Here is a 14,168-nt window from a genome sequence, read left to right as displayed (position 1 = left end):
CGTCTCTTCAGACCTCCTTGCAGGAAACAACAGAGTACCACTGAGGTTCATTGTGTCTTAGGAGTGAGGAGGAGCAAGCATTGCTTTAGTTGTCTGGCAATTTCATAAATAATTCTACTTATTGCTAGGCTTCTGAGAAAGTCATATATAAAGTTAGTCATTGGCAGGTTCAAGCTAGACCAAAGCACAGCAGAGATTGCTGTAGGACATACTTTGGTTTTGTATGTAGCTACACGGTAGTTCAGAGGGGCTGTTTATCCTAATCCACAGAAGCCCATAATTGCTTTGCAAGCTCCCTGCCTGTTCAAGGGAATTACAAGCTTGAGAGTTTCTCTCCTGTGTTGTGTCCAGCCAGAAAAATTGATCTTCTACTACTAAGGAAAAAAAAAAAAGGAAAAATGCTGCAAAACTCTTTTCTTTAAAACACAACACAAAGTACTCAGCAGAAGGTACAGTCTCTTCCCTATTCGTTAAAATATTGATATAAAAAAGTTTCTTTCCTTTCCTAGCAGCAGTGTGCTCTGGTTGTTAAAAATCACTTTGAAACTGCAGTTCATGACTGATTTGTTAAGGCACTAATCACTGCAGGTATTAATGTCAAACTGATAGTAGCTGACATCAGCTACCTGGCATCTCCTGTCCCCAGAGTCAGAGCTGTGGCTGGGATGAGGGCTGAATGTGGGCGTCCCACTGGGCAGCCACAGGGGTCAGAGGCTGGGAAGGGGTCCAAAGCCAACCTTGCCCATCTCTTTGGGCAGCTTCCCAGATGACCCTTGCCAAGACAGGAGCCACTTGAAGCTAGGAGCAAGACCAAGGCAACCTTCCAGCCTAGTCACCTCAGCCATGAGACTTGCTCAATCTGACCCTTGCTGTTTCTCCTGAAAAGGGACGTTTGGGGGTCAGTTCCACTCTAAACTGTGCTGTCTGTGCTCCAGCACACGCTGATTAGCCTTGAAACACCAGGCTGCCAAACACAGCAGACACGCTGCATGCCAAGCAGCTTTCCAGGGTGATGCCTGAGCTGCTTCAGTCCTGATCCTACACCAGGGTGTGGAGCCCCTGCACCCCATGGAGAGGAGAGGGTTACCCCTGTGGGAGGTGGGGGACCAATGTGCAGGATCTGCAGCTTCTGCAGAAATTGCCTGCAAAACAGCTGAGGAGATGGACAGTGAACGCAAACTCCCCTCCATGAGCAAATGTCAATGTACCAGCACAACATCCTCTGTGTATAGGATACTTTGCCTATTAGAGACCAATCCACGTAGCCACAGGCAATCTAGACTCCTTAGGGAAACAGAAGGTTGCCTACTTAGACTTATTAGGATGGTAAATGGCTGAGCAGCTGGATGAACAGGCAAAAATAAACTACCTGATATTCTTCCAAGTGCTCTACAGAAACGATCCCTAGTTCTCTTCAGTTCTCTTAGCTTTGCAAAGCCAAAGGGATTTAGATGTTTAACATTCAGGACATAAGGCCAAATAATCAAAATGTAGACAGGCAGCTTTGAAAATCTGTGTCTTAGGAGTCACAGTCCCGTTGACTTTCCACCAGACTTTTGAAAACAGGGGTGCAAGGACGTGACAAGGTAAAGTAGCATTGCCAGGGTGTTTTGAAGAAGGTCACATTCACAATGACCTTGCACATAAACAGCAATGGGGAATATAGGACACATTCCCCAAACCTGGTAAGACTCAGGCAGAATATCACAAAATGCTTCCTAACATTCCTTCAGTAAGAAAAAAGCTCCACTGCTCAAACCACAGAAATCTGGACAGAACAAGGCAGTAGGCACCAAAACACAACTAACAGAAGAACCAACACTGTGTCATGTCACAATCACCCAACTGTGACAAAAGTTTACGAAGGACTTATCCATATACAATAGGACAAACTTGCATTATGGTGTAGTTAATATTTCTGTGCTTTTTTCCATTAAAATAATGTTTCAACAAACCGCATTTTTTGGTATTGATGGCTTTGTGCAGAGATTTTCTCTATTTTAGAACAGAGCATTAGGTATGAATAGTTGAAATAGTTTCTTCTTGTAATTGTACATTACCTTGAACTCATGTCCCATAAGTTTCTTATATATTGTGGAGTAAGTCACTATTGATTTCCTTTTCTATCATTTCAATGCTTGCTTTTTTTTCTTTTTTTTTCTTTTTTTCCCTTGAAGGAAAGAAATTCTACCCAGCTATATACACTGTAGATTTCTTTGCACCTTTATATTGGTACAAGGCCGAGAGAGCTTCGTTTGATTATCAGCCCACCTCAGAAATTTCCTGTTCTGTGGTCCTTGAGCATGGAGGCCAACATTTTCCAACACATTGTACAATGTTAGTCATCTAATTCCGTATCTGTACACGTAAATAAAGTTAGCCCTGCTTTTCAGAGGACTCTCAGATCCCATCAGTGGGAGTTTTTATGGACAGAAGACTGAATAAGCATTGCAGGATTTAATTAGTACTATTACCCAAAGGAGTGCTTTAAAGATGGCTATATCAGAGGACGCTGATACAGTTCAGGAGATAACTGTTCTTTTTTTTTTTTTCCCTGTATATAAGCTTTCAGTTATGCTTAAGAGAGGAGAATATTCTTCCTTAAATCAGCTACGTGCTGCTTGAAGTGGTATTTATTTGATTAATACATCATGTGTTAAGTATATCAATATAAAAGAAAAAAAGACACAAAAACCTATAGTTTCTTTATAAGCTGTGTTTCTTCAGAGCTATGCTTAACTGCAGACTTAGTGGAAGAACAATCAAGGACAGTTAAAAACACCTTTAGGACTTACATGTAGCACAAACCCACACAGCTTCTCAAAAGGAAAGACACAACACACTTGCCCATGAGATACATGAGAGATCTCATCACACATATCCTTGAAAAAGGAGGACGTCTGAAGTCAAACATCACCACAAAATTTATGACTGTCTTCAGCTGGTGCCTCAGCTGGTGTAAATCAGTATAGCTCTGCTGATTTGGATGGAGTGATTTACACAGGCTGTATTGGACTGCTGTGCAAATCTGCTTCTTACATACCTAAAGAAAAAATAATATGAAAAAAAAAAATAAGGAGGGGGATGAAGGCTTCTAGACCTACAGCAGAAAACAAGACAGTGAAATCTGTACCTATATTGCCTTTAGGAACAATTAGGTATTTTACTGCTTAACAGCCCCAAAGTAAAAGGCAGAAATTTGAATTTATAAAGTGCCACAATTACATTTTAAAACATTTGTGTAACAAAATTAAATTGCAAGCATACATATTCCTGTGATTTTCTGAGGCATCTGTCTTCATATGACTTCAGTTGGACATTATGAACTCTTGTTTACAATTCTGATCTTGCTACATTCTTAGTTTTTACTGTATTATATATTTACTTAAAGTGAAGCTATGAAGCCTGATGCCTGGATGTCTGTCTGTGCATGGGTCAGGTATTACATTGCTCATAAAATGAGTTAGATAAATAATCTGAACAGACCAGCCCTAACAAATAGTAGAATGGCTCCAGACCAGCTTTATGTAGAATAAGGTTTGGTGCAGTGGGTTTTCTTTTTTCAGAAAAGACAAAGACAAGAGTTGTAAAACAGGCATTTAAAAAAAATTACTGTAAGAATTAGGAACAAAAAGGAAACAGAAAAACTGTGATTTCATGCTCAAGAAGACAAATTTGAGTTTATAAAGGTTAAGAAGAAGTTTCAAAATGAATATTTTAGGGTCCCTGAAAGGAACTTACTCAAATTCCAAAGGCCCCTCAGGAGAAAGAGAAGAATATATATATATATATACATATATATATATGAATTAATTTTGCATTTACTTCAGCATTTCTTATTCTTCCCACAGTAAAGAGAGCTGTACTTGGAAAGCACGTTGTGAAGTGAACAGCTTATTTATTTAGACTAGTATGTCTTCCTGAGAGGTTACACCAGAAAAAAACAGGGTACCAGAAGCCTTTGGAGTAGGTTCTCCATCTCTGCAGTGAGCCCAGCCTCCCTCTTGCAAGGGGCAGTGGCAGAGCAGGGCAGCAAGCATCCCTGTCAGGGTGAGGCAGGGACGGAGGACAGGGAAGGTGGGGGGCTACTCAACACAGGAGCTGTTTGTCCTGCAGTGTGGGGCACGTGTCCAGGACCAAAACCTGGCCACTGACCAGCAAAGACCAGCAACGGTCTTAGGGCTGCTTCTCTCTGTGGCCACCAGCAAGCTTCAGAGAGGACTTGAGCGGGTTTAAAGGCAGCCATTCTGCAATTATGCTAAATCCCACACCTAGCCAATAGCTCACCCTGTGGGATCATTTCTCCATTCCTACAGATTTAGTCATTTACTCAGACTTACTCTCACATTACATCGCTGCTTCTTCATCAGGTCTAGATTTGTCTAGATGTACAAGGGAGTCTCTATGTACTGAGTTCAGAAAAGAAAAGTATAGCAAGAAAAACAGAACACAGTGGTTTACACATAAAAAAGAAATCCATCGTACTTATATTTTCAACCTTTTCTAAATCTCGAGGAGCCAGACTAAACTGAAGTGTCTCACACATGATGAAGTGTATATGTCAGTGAGAATCTGGTTAGGAAAACTATTTGCCTATTCGAGTAGAAGGTAATCGAATGGGGAGTCATATGAAAAAAAGATCTTCCTGACTGGGGCATAAACACAGAGGTGGGAAGAACTGTAAAAGTAAGCTAGCAAGTATTGCAGCCATGACTAGTGAGTGCAATGTGTGTGCATGCATGCAAGAGACAGATGAAAGATTTAGTAGATAGATGGCAAAACAGGTGACACGACTTCTGATTCTGACTTATGGAAATTGATACCTCCGTTGAAGTACAACCTGTTCTCCAAATCCTGACATTAAGACGAATAGCAGCCAAACAGCAACCTCTAGCATGTGATATTTGCGAGAGCTCAAATATTGATTGCACTACTTATTAATGAGTTTCATTCATAATAAATACATGGTATGTTTGCACAGAGGAGGTGTTTTCTAGGAGAGGCATTACATGCTGTATTAAACAATGAATAATTTCTTAATCTTAAATGTGAGTAAACAGCAGGATAGTAAGTGTCATAGTTATAAGCAATTTCACGAAGGTGCAAGTGTAGCAAGTGCTCCAGAACACCTGATGAGGCACCTCTCACTCCAAATGAAGGTTTTCTTGATAGCAATTGCTATGTGAGGTGTTCTGAGCTAGAAATGTCATAATACAGCTAAAGGTTTTGCCTTTTTCACACTAAATTCCATCTTGTTGGGTTGAAACTGTGACTGAATTTGTTATGGCAACTTTCTAGGTTGTCCTTTTAGAGCTTCTACTTGGAGTACAGTTACCTTTACAATGTCTGGTCTTGTCTAAAACCACATTTTTTATTCATTATTTAGATCTTTTTTCTAAGAAAATATTTCTTTCTTAAGACAGCCAACACATTTGAAATTCAAAGAAAATAATGTATCATAAAACCTACACAGAATAGACTTTTCAAAAATGGATATTTAACATTACGTTTCTTAATGACTCTGTTCCCCAAATTGCTGGTCAAGTTGCATTTGCTGTAATAAAACAGAAGATGAGATCTTCTGTTTAGGAATTGAAACCTCAGAGACCTCATCTCTGTCTCTTTCTTTTCCTAGTATATTTTCACTGCAGTTGCTAGGTGTTTAATTTCTTTGATTGGCTTTTAATATAAGAGGCAAAAGCAATGAGTGTGGATAAGTAGACCATCCAACCAACAATAAAAAGACCACTATTTTATATTGCATATGCAACTTTTCTTGCACAGATGTTCTCTCAATACAGATACCTGTGACTGAGCTACTTGAAAAATTCAGTGTAAAACTACTCCATGGTATTTTCTTTCCTTCACTGCTAATATCCAAGGGCCTCCATTTGCATAGTTCTCCAGGGGTCCATTTCCAGACCCTCTGAAAGAAAAAGGAGTTCTCCGCCCAAAAACACGCACCCAGCTGCCTAGCCTGCCTAGCACCGTGGCTGAGACAAGCCATCTGTGTTCCTAACCTAGGGAAACCTCACCCCCGGAGAGGGCAGGAAACTGAGCTGAGCTGAGCTGAAACCTCAGCCCCAGCCCTGCACTGGGGCAGGTACAACTGGTTCAAGTGATGCAGAGGAGCACCTCTTTCCTGCCGGCAAGCACAGCTATGAGTACAGAGCTCAACAGCAGCTGCTGCTGCGGGAGGAAGACATATATCCCAAATACTCCTGTATAAGGGAATAAACAGATAAGACTTTTTCGAGGTTTGATTGGTGACATAATTCACAGAACAAATGGTGGGCCTTTAAAGTATTTGCAGAATACCCGCAATGGCGTTGTAACATTTCACTATTAGCATAGTCACCCTATTTTCCTACCAAATTTCCCATCAAATACCAGCTAGCAAGGGTGTTCTCAGGAGGAAGAGACAGCAACTCTCACACTTGCAACCAGAGCACTACTGTCTAGGTCTTGGGCACACAAACATTACGCTGTATCTGTGAAGTGGCAGCTTCAAAGTTACATCCTTGGCTCCAGTGCAGATCCACTGAGACCCCAAACTCTTTTATTAGCTTCTTGACAGTGGTGGCAGCCTCTTGGATGGGAGCAGCATCACTTATTTTTGAGAAACAACATATGGTACTTAGAATCCAGTGGTTGCCAGCTTTTGATGTAATTAGCCATGATCCCTGAACATCTGCACTCATCAGTTAGCCTTTAGGTTGGTGATCTATTGTTCTGCATTGGAATTGAGATTATTCCTTCTTTGGGCACCCTTCCTTCAAGAATGTTGAATATCTCTAGCTAAATTTATTAGCTTCAAAACCCTGTGAGCACTCTGTATGAAGAAATCCTATTATAGATTATCACCTCGTCACACTTGAAAAGTTCTCCTGAGACTGGAAAAAGGCAACTACTTAAAAGGCACTGTAGGACAGTGAAGGACCACAATACATGGTAATGTCAAGATAGAAATACCCTCCTTAGAACAGCCATGTTTCCTAAATCATATTTGTAGACTGACATGGTCAGATTTACCGTCATGCATACACAATAGGTAAGCCCAGTAAATTTATAATAGGGAAAAATGAATTTAAAAATACTAGTCAGAAGAGATGAGAAGATATCAAAATTTTGCTAGAACTTTTTGTTAGAATTTTGAATTCTCAAAGAATGATAGCCTTACAAAGTGATAGAAGAAGAAACATTTATTCAGTGATTTTTTTTTCTTTCTTTCTGGATTGCAAAAACAAATTAACAAAGTATTTGTGACCAATTATAACCTTGGATTACCAGATGGATTGAAAGAGACCGTAAGACAAGAGAGAGAAACCATTAGTTAAACAAGTAATCTCATAGAAGCCATATGGGCTGTTTAGGCAATTAGGATTACTCATAAAAGAAGGGACTTAAACAGTCTTTGAGAAAGTCTATTATCTTTGATAGCAAGGTTACATTGGGCAATGTGAACTCTCTGGAAGAAAAATGATGCTGGAAGAAAAAATGCAAAGAAAGAAAAAATCCCAGGAATAACAATTACATCTAGAATGGAAAAATAAAAATAAAAAACTCTTTCCCTCTCCACAGAGGTCTAGAAAATAGTATTAATTAATCCTGGGGCAGCAGGAGTTGAACGGAAAAAGTTTGTGTCATGAATACTGGGCATTCAGCAGGAAATCACTCTTTTGCTAGCTCTATAATTCTAGCACTCATGCACATAACTAGAGGACATCTAACGCGGGCCAAGGAGACTGTTAACACTTGAGATTGACAAGTTTAGTTGAAATAATAGTCCATCTCCTCACTAAGTAAGAGAAAGCTACCATGTAGTCTATATTGTACTTTCTTAATGTACTTTCTTAATGCAAGCTGAAGGTTTCCTGCCATGCTACACTTCCCAGCAGTTTCTCTGCAACGTAACAACCGTACACTGAATTTTGCAATGAAGCATTATTCCCAGTTAAGCATGCCACTTAAGTGTCACCTCACATTTACACACTGGATAATGTACCTGAAAGATAAAAAGATGCACTCAGAATAGCCCAAACTCATACAGACTCATACAGATTGAGCTTGTTGAACTATCAGCACAGTCAGCCCTACTAGTTTGACCAACAGTTGGTAGGGTGTTTTTAGGGAACTCCAAGCAGGATTATCTTTCATTGACACATTACACCAGCCCTAGCAGGTTTAAGGTCCAGTCCTGATTCATAGTGGAATCTCATTATGTAGTATGAATCCTGCACTCTGTATAGTATCAAGAAGATTAAAATCCATATGTAGGGGTTGGAAACTTCTCCCTGAGAAGCTTTTCAGGAGGAAGCAAGTTCCGTCAGGTGGGGATATAGTTGGGCTGTGTAAGAGACCTGCAAAGTGGCATTCAGCAAGAATCATGTTAAGATAACTCCAAACAACAAGCAAGAAGAGAATGCTTATTTTCCCTCATTTGCAGTGCCTTTGCTATACTTGGCTGTGACACAAAGAATTGAGCTCTGATGAGCATTGCAAGAAGAGAAGATGATTGTTTTACCAGCTTGAAAGAGAGGGGAATCTGGGGAATTCATTCTTATTTATACTATTATGAAGATCTTTTGTTTTTTTTGGCCTGAGAGTAAAAAGACCAAAGGACATTTAAAGCCTGCACTTTTTGCTGCAGCATTTTCATCAGCTGACACAAAGCTGGCCAATTTATTGCTCTGACTGACAGCAGCTGATCAAGTGTTCCCACAGCCACTATCACAGTGTGAAACATTGGGTTCAAAATGGTGATGGGTTCATTTGCTGTAATTCTAAATGGGACAGAGCCCAAAACCAGGATCCCAGCTCCCTTGAACTCGAGCTGTTCAGAATTCAGATCCATATCAAAATCTTCCTGCTCAAGCCCATCACTACTTAATTTACCAAGGCTGTTACTGGCACAGCACTTCATTCTGGCTGTCTTCACTAGCCCTCACGTGGCAGCCACAATAAATTATGCAGCTGGGAATGCAATAGCATCTGAAGCAATTGACCCGTGCAAGGATAGTGGTATCACTTATGTCGCTGTGATGCAGCCCCATGCCAGGCAAAGCAGCCCTGTCCTCCACCAAGGGGACCAGAGGTTGCTCCCCTACTCTCCCACATGTGAGTAAATCTGGCCTATTTGGCTAATGTTGTATCCTTCCTGTTGGGTATTGATAGCATTAGATACCATTGACTATAGCCAGATTTGATTTCCCTTAAGCAGGTCTGCTTCCACCTTTCTCAAGAAACCCTGTTAGTGGTTTCACTAACAGCCCATAGGAGGACTTCTCATGTAGAGGCTTAAGTCCCTTTAGTGAAGCCTTAGCTTTAGCCTGCTTGTACATGTGCTGGGGAATTGGATACAAATTCAACAGCTTCTGGTTCATGTCATCAGTATCCCCATTTCTAAACCAGGCAGCGTAGAGAAATGCGACCACCTGAACCTAGAGCCTAGAGGATGGCTGGTTTGAGTGAGATTCAGGAGATCCATGGCAAATATGATAAAAGTGGGTTACAAATCGGAGCCAGAGGAGTCAGCAGAGTGTGTATCATGGCTGTCAGACCGGCAGCAGTAAAAGCAAGTCCCTGAGCACTAAGCATCTTTTCTTATCCTGTCTTTTATGACAGCAGACGTTGTTCCACTCATCCCTGCTCCCTGCCCCAGGACTAACCTGAGCTTCCTTCCACGTTGACATTGCACAGCTTCACCGACTACAATTGCACATGCTTACTGGGATCCTTTCCATTCAACAAAGTCCTCCAGAGGACTCCTCTGCCCTCCTCACCATCGCCCTGCCATTAAGTGCTCTCAAGCTGCTACTACTGTTTCCCTGAGTGCAAAAACTTCCCAGAGGAGGAGGAGAGAGGGAAAAGCTACGAGTTCCTGGCTTAGCTCCAGAGCCTACACAGACCTGCTGGGTTACAGATAAGAAAATGACCTTCTTCCCGCAACGGGAGTATCAGAGCAGCTGGGTCACTTGTGAGATTGGGAGCTTTCCCTGCTTCAGAAAGAAGTGCTTCGCACCCTCCCCTTGGAGCAGGTTACCTCTGTACAGAGCTTCCCACGGGACTGACACTAAACAGCGTGGCCTATGCTAATGCTCATAACTAGCTTCCACCTCACTTTCTGTCTGAAGCATCAAGTATTCACCACGAGTGCTGAGCTACATATGGTGCAAGGTATACATTATTCCACTGGCGGCCGTTATATGACACTGTAAGTAAAATAAAGTAACAGGTAGATATATTTTTCTTGTTAATCACAAACCTAATTTTCTATTAAAATGTATGAGATGACAAAATCTCAACAAACTCTTTAAAGCTATTACTAGAGGATAAAGTATTTCACCAAAGTATTAATATTAACATCATTAAAAGAGTTTTATCAAGTGTGCCTTTATCTCCAGATTGCAAACAATAGCAGCCTGAAGGAGAGATATGCCCTTGAGTATTGTGGTATGAAAACCAACAGCAGTTTTAGAGCCACATAAAGTCTTCTTGTGGCTTCAAAATTAGGGGAAAAAAATCTTGAAGCCACAATTATAAGAAGTAATAGAGTAAATGAATCTATTTTTCATCACCTTGGGCTCTGAAAAGAAAACATTTGAGAATTATATTGATAAGAGAAAGAGCTGAGATATTCAAATGCATTTAATGTTGTTTTAATTGATTAAACTAGATCAGGAACATTTGAAAATGCATAAAGGAGCTGTTTCTGCATAAATATTCAAAATATATCTGGTTCAGAAGATAGTTGCTGCTTTGTACATGTGATACAAGATACCTTATCTTCTGTAAATTCAATAAAATCTTGAAGTCCAGAAGATCAACAGTCTTAAGGTTTTAGGGTCCCTTTTTTGACAAGTCATTTGTGAACATCACAGAACTGTCTCTCCCTCGTTCGTGCTTCAGACAGTCCAGCACTTCAGAAAATGGATCTGAGAGAAGGGAAGATCAGGAAAAAAATTGGTTCTACTGTGACAACCCATGGTAGGTTTGTCCAAAAGTCTGGTGGTGAGTTAAATCAAGGTGCAAGAAAGCCTGGGCAAATTCCCCAACTTCTGTTTGGGAAAAATACATTTTCACAGCATCTGATTTTCAAGAGAGGTCAACACCCTTTCAGCTCTGAGAATAAGGGCCCAGTTGTTGAAAATGCTAAGCTATTGACTCAAAAATGTTAAGAGCACACCATTTGGTATCCCTAATCCTAAATTACCAAAGTACCTCTGTAGAATAGCCGACTATGCCCACTGTTCATTCCCAGGCCTGGGCAGTCCTGTGCTACCTGCTCAGAAGTGACTCTTCTCCCATTTGCTTTCATCTTGTCACTTGCTACTTTGCTGTGATCTGATTTTTCATAAATCCTGACAATGAATTATTTCAACTGATTTACAGAAGGGGTCTTGTGGGGACAAGGGGGCAGCCTGGGAGAGAGGACAGAGGTAACCAAAAGCCAATCCATTTGAAGGCCCATACTAGTATCAGAATTCCCAATCTTGACAAGGTCCCTTTAAAATGTTTCTTTGTTTCATGATCATAAACTCGAAATAGTCCCCTTTGCCACATCACTGTAACACTGCTCTGAGATGAGGAAAATACAAGAATATTGTACTGTAGATGTCTGTCTCCCAGCTGCATTGAGTGATGAGGCTCTCTCTTCCCTGTATGTTCATAAGAGGTAATTTCTTCTAGAGTCTCTCCATAAAAAACTCCTTACAGGGAGCCCACCATTAATCTTGAGCACAGTAAGTATTAGCCAACATGGTAAAAAGAACATTAAAAAAAATCTTGTCCCTAAGCTGCTGAAGCCTAAATAATGACAGTAATAGCATAATCTCACTCTCACACACAAAGTTGTTAACTGACAAAAATAGAGTTCATGCAAAGCAGAGTACACAATCAGAGCAGGAAAGCACAACTTTCTTCACTAATTCCCAAATAAATAACACCAAATATATTGCTTTTAAGTGCTTCATTTATTTTAAAGAAATACTTCTAAAAGAAGTGTTCCAATGACAGACCATGAAGAGCACTTTATAAAAGGAGATTAATTATATCCTGAAAGTTACAAGTGTCATTGAGTAAGAGGACTGCTGTATAAAATACCAATATACTATCCTACTCAGCCACCCATTTGGGCTAGGCCTGATCCTGAATTTCCAGCTGAGAACTGGAATTATTTAGCAATTATTTAGCTGAGCATAAATATTTAGAGACAGTTTCTGCTAACAAATCTTGCCTCTAGGAGCCAGGCCCATAACAATATTCTTGGCACTAGTTTTCCACACATAAATCAACCCCCTAACTTCACACCTTCCTTATTTCATTTTTACAATTTTGTAGAATACCCAGCTTGGTTTATTTATGTGGTGCTGCATCTAGCGTTCGCTATATGATGGCTGTTATTAGATCTAATTCTGGCTACAGTGCTACCATTGAAAGCAGCCATACAGTATTAAAACAAGAGACAGGGGAAATAGGATTCTTAGTAGCAGTGGTTAAAAAATAAAATAAAACATTCTTCTAGCTGAGGAAAATACAGACAAACAAAATATCTGCCTTCCCCTCAAGTTCTGCTCCAAATCTCTGCACTGCTTCCTTCCATCCTATATATACATAGAAACCAGTCAACTGATTGCCCTTGGGGGGACCAGCAAATTGTAGGAGGAACTAAATCTGGTAATTTAGGTACTCATCAAGCATGTGGACAAGGAAGGCCTGGCTCCGGCTGGAGCAAGCAGAAAGCAGCTGGGGCCCTGCTACCCAGGGGCGGCTACCCCTGCCCTCTGAGATTTGCCTTTTCGAAAAGAAAACCCAGTGAAAACAGCTCAACATTTGCAGCTCCAGATGAATCGTGCTGCCAGGGAGCTAGCAACTGAAGATGTCTCTTAAGCCTGGATAAAGATTTCCTGCCTGAAGTGGCTCAGGGGACCTGCCGGAGGTGACGGTGGAGTGTCAGCCTGGCATGAGGGGCCCGCAACCAGGTTTTCTTCCTCTGTGGAAAAATGCCTTTTTGAACAGCAAGCCCCCAATGCTCCAAACAAAATCATGTGTTTGCCTCAGGTTGCCTGTTTTGCACTTTTAGGACACAAACTGAGCACGTTGCAAGTTTACTATTGCAATTTTTGAGACGGGGGTGTGAAGCCTGCCGGAGGACATGACCTTTGAGGACGAGGTGCTCAACTGCAAGTGGTGAGCACTGGGCAGGCAGGAGCACAGCGGCCCTCTGCAACACCCTTTGGAGGCCGGTGAGCTCCCTATTCACCCCAGGGGAACAGCACTGCCTTCCTCACCACAAAAGCAAGTCATATTTTAAAAAACGGCTCTTCAGGCCTTCCCAACATTACCCTGTGTATTACCCAGGGAGAGAAAGAGCAAGCCTGACTTGCTCTTACCCAGCCTGCCTCTTCTGCGTGTGCTTTATTGAAACAAGTCTTGTTTCATGCTGCTGTAGCTTGAACCTTGCAGTTCCAGCACACTTTAATTCAATGGAAGCGTGCCCCAACAAAAAGCTTACCAGTTTTCAACTCTAAATGCTGAGGGAAAAGTAGCAACAGCAGCAGCACCACAGCTGAGTTCTCTATAGATGGTAAATAAATCATGGGAACAACAATCCCCAATTTCACATTAATTGTTTGGAAATCTCTACAACATCAAACATTTTGTTAAAAATTGAGAAAAAAATCAGCTTAGCTCTTTTGTTGGTTTTGTTGTTGTTTTGCTTTAAAATGATTTGTTCTAAATACAGCTTAACATGCAGATGAGTGGTTTGAGACTAGAGTGTTTCTTCAAGACAGGAAAAAAAAGTAGCAATGATTTGTATGAGGATGTCAGCAGACAGGCTTTTTAATAATAGAGGTACCTGGAAGAGCACTCGGTGCTTGCACATGGGTGGGGAGACTCAGGTCTTGGGGCAGTCCAACCAATTTTCCTCTATCACTCAGCTTGGGGAACAGCAGGTTTCAAACCAGAGTGGTATATTCCCTCACTGATTGTAAGGTGTTAGAGGATAAAATAATAATAATGATGATAATGACAATGATAATAATAATGATAATGGTGGTAATAATAATAATAGTAATAATAATAATAATAATAATATCTGAAGTTCCTCACAAAAGATTCAAAGAAGCTAATGACTTGCTAGGATTTTTTTTCCTTTGCTACTGAAA

This window comes from Cygnus olor, chromosome 2 (assembly GCF_009769625.2).
Source record: "Cygnus olor isolate bCygOlo1 chromosome 2, bCygOlo1.pri.v2, whole genome shotgun sequence".
Classification (NCBI taxonomy): Eukaryota; Metazoa; Chordata; class Aves; order Anseriformes; family Anatidae; genus Cygnus; species Cygnus olor.
This window is presented reverse-complemented; position numbering follows the sequence as displayed.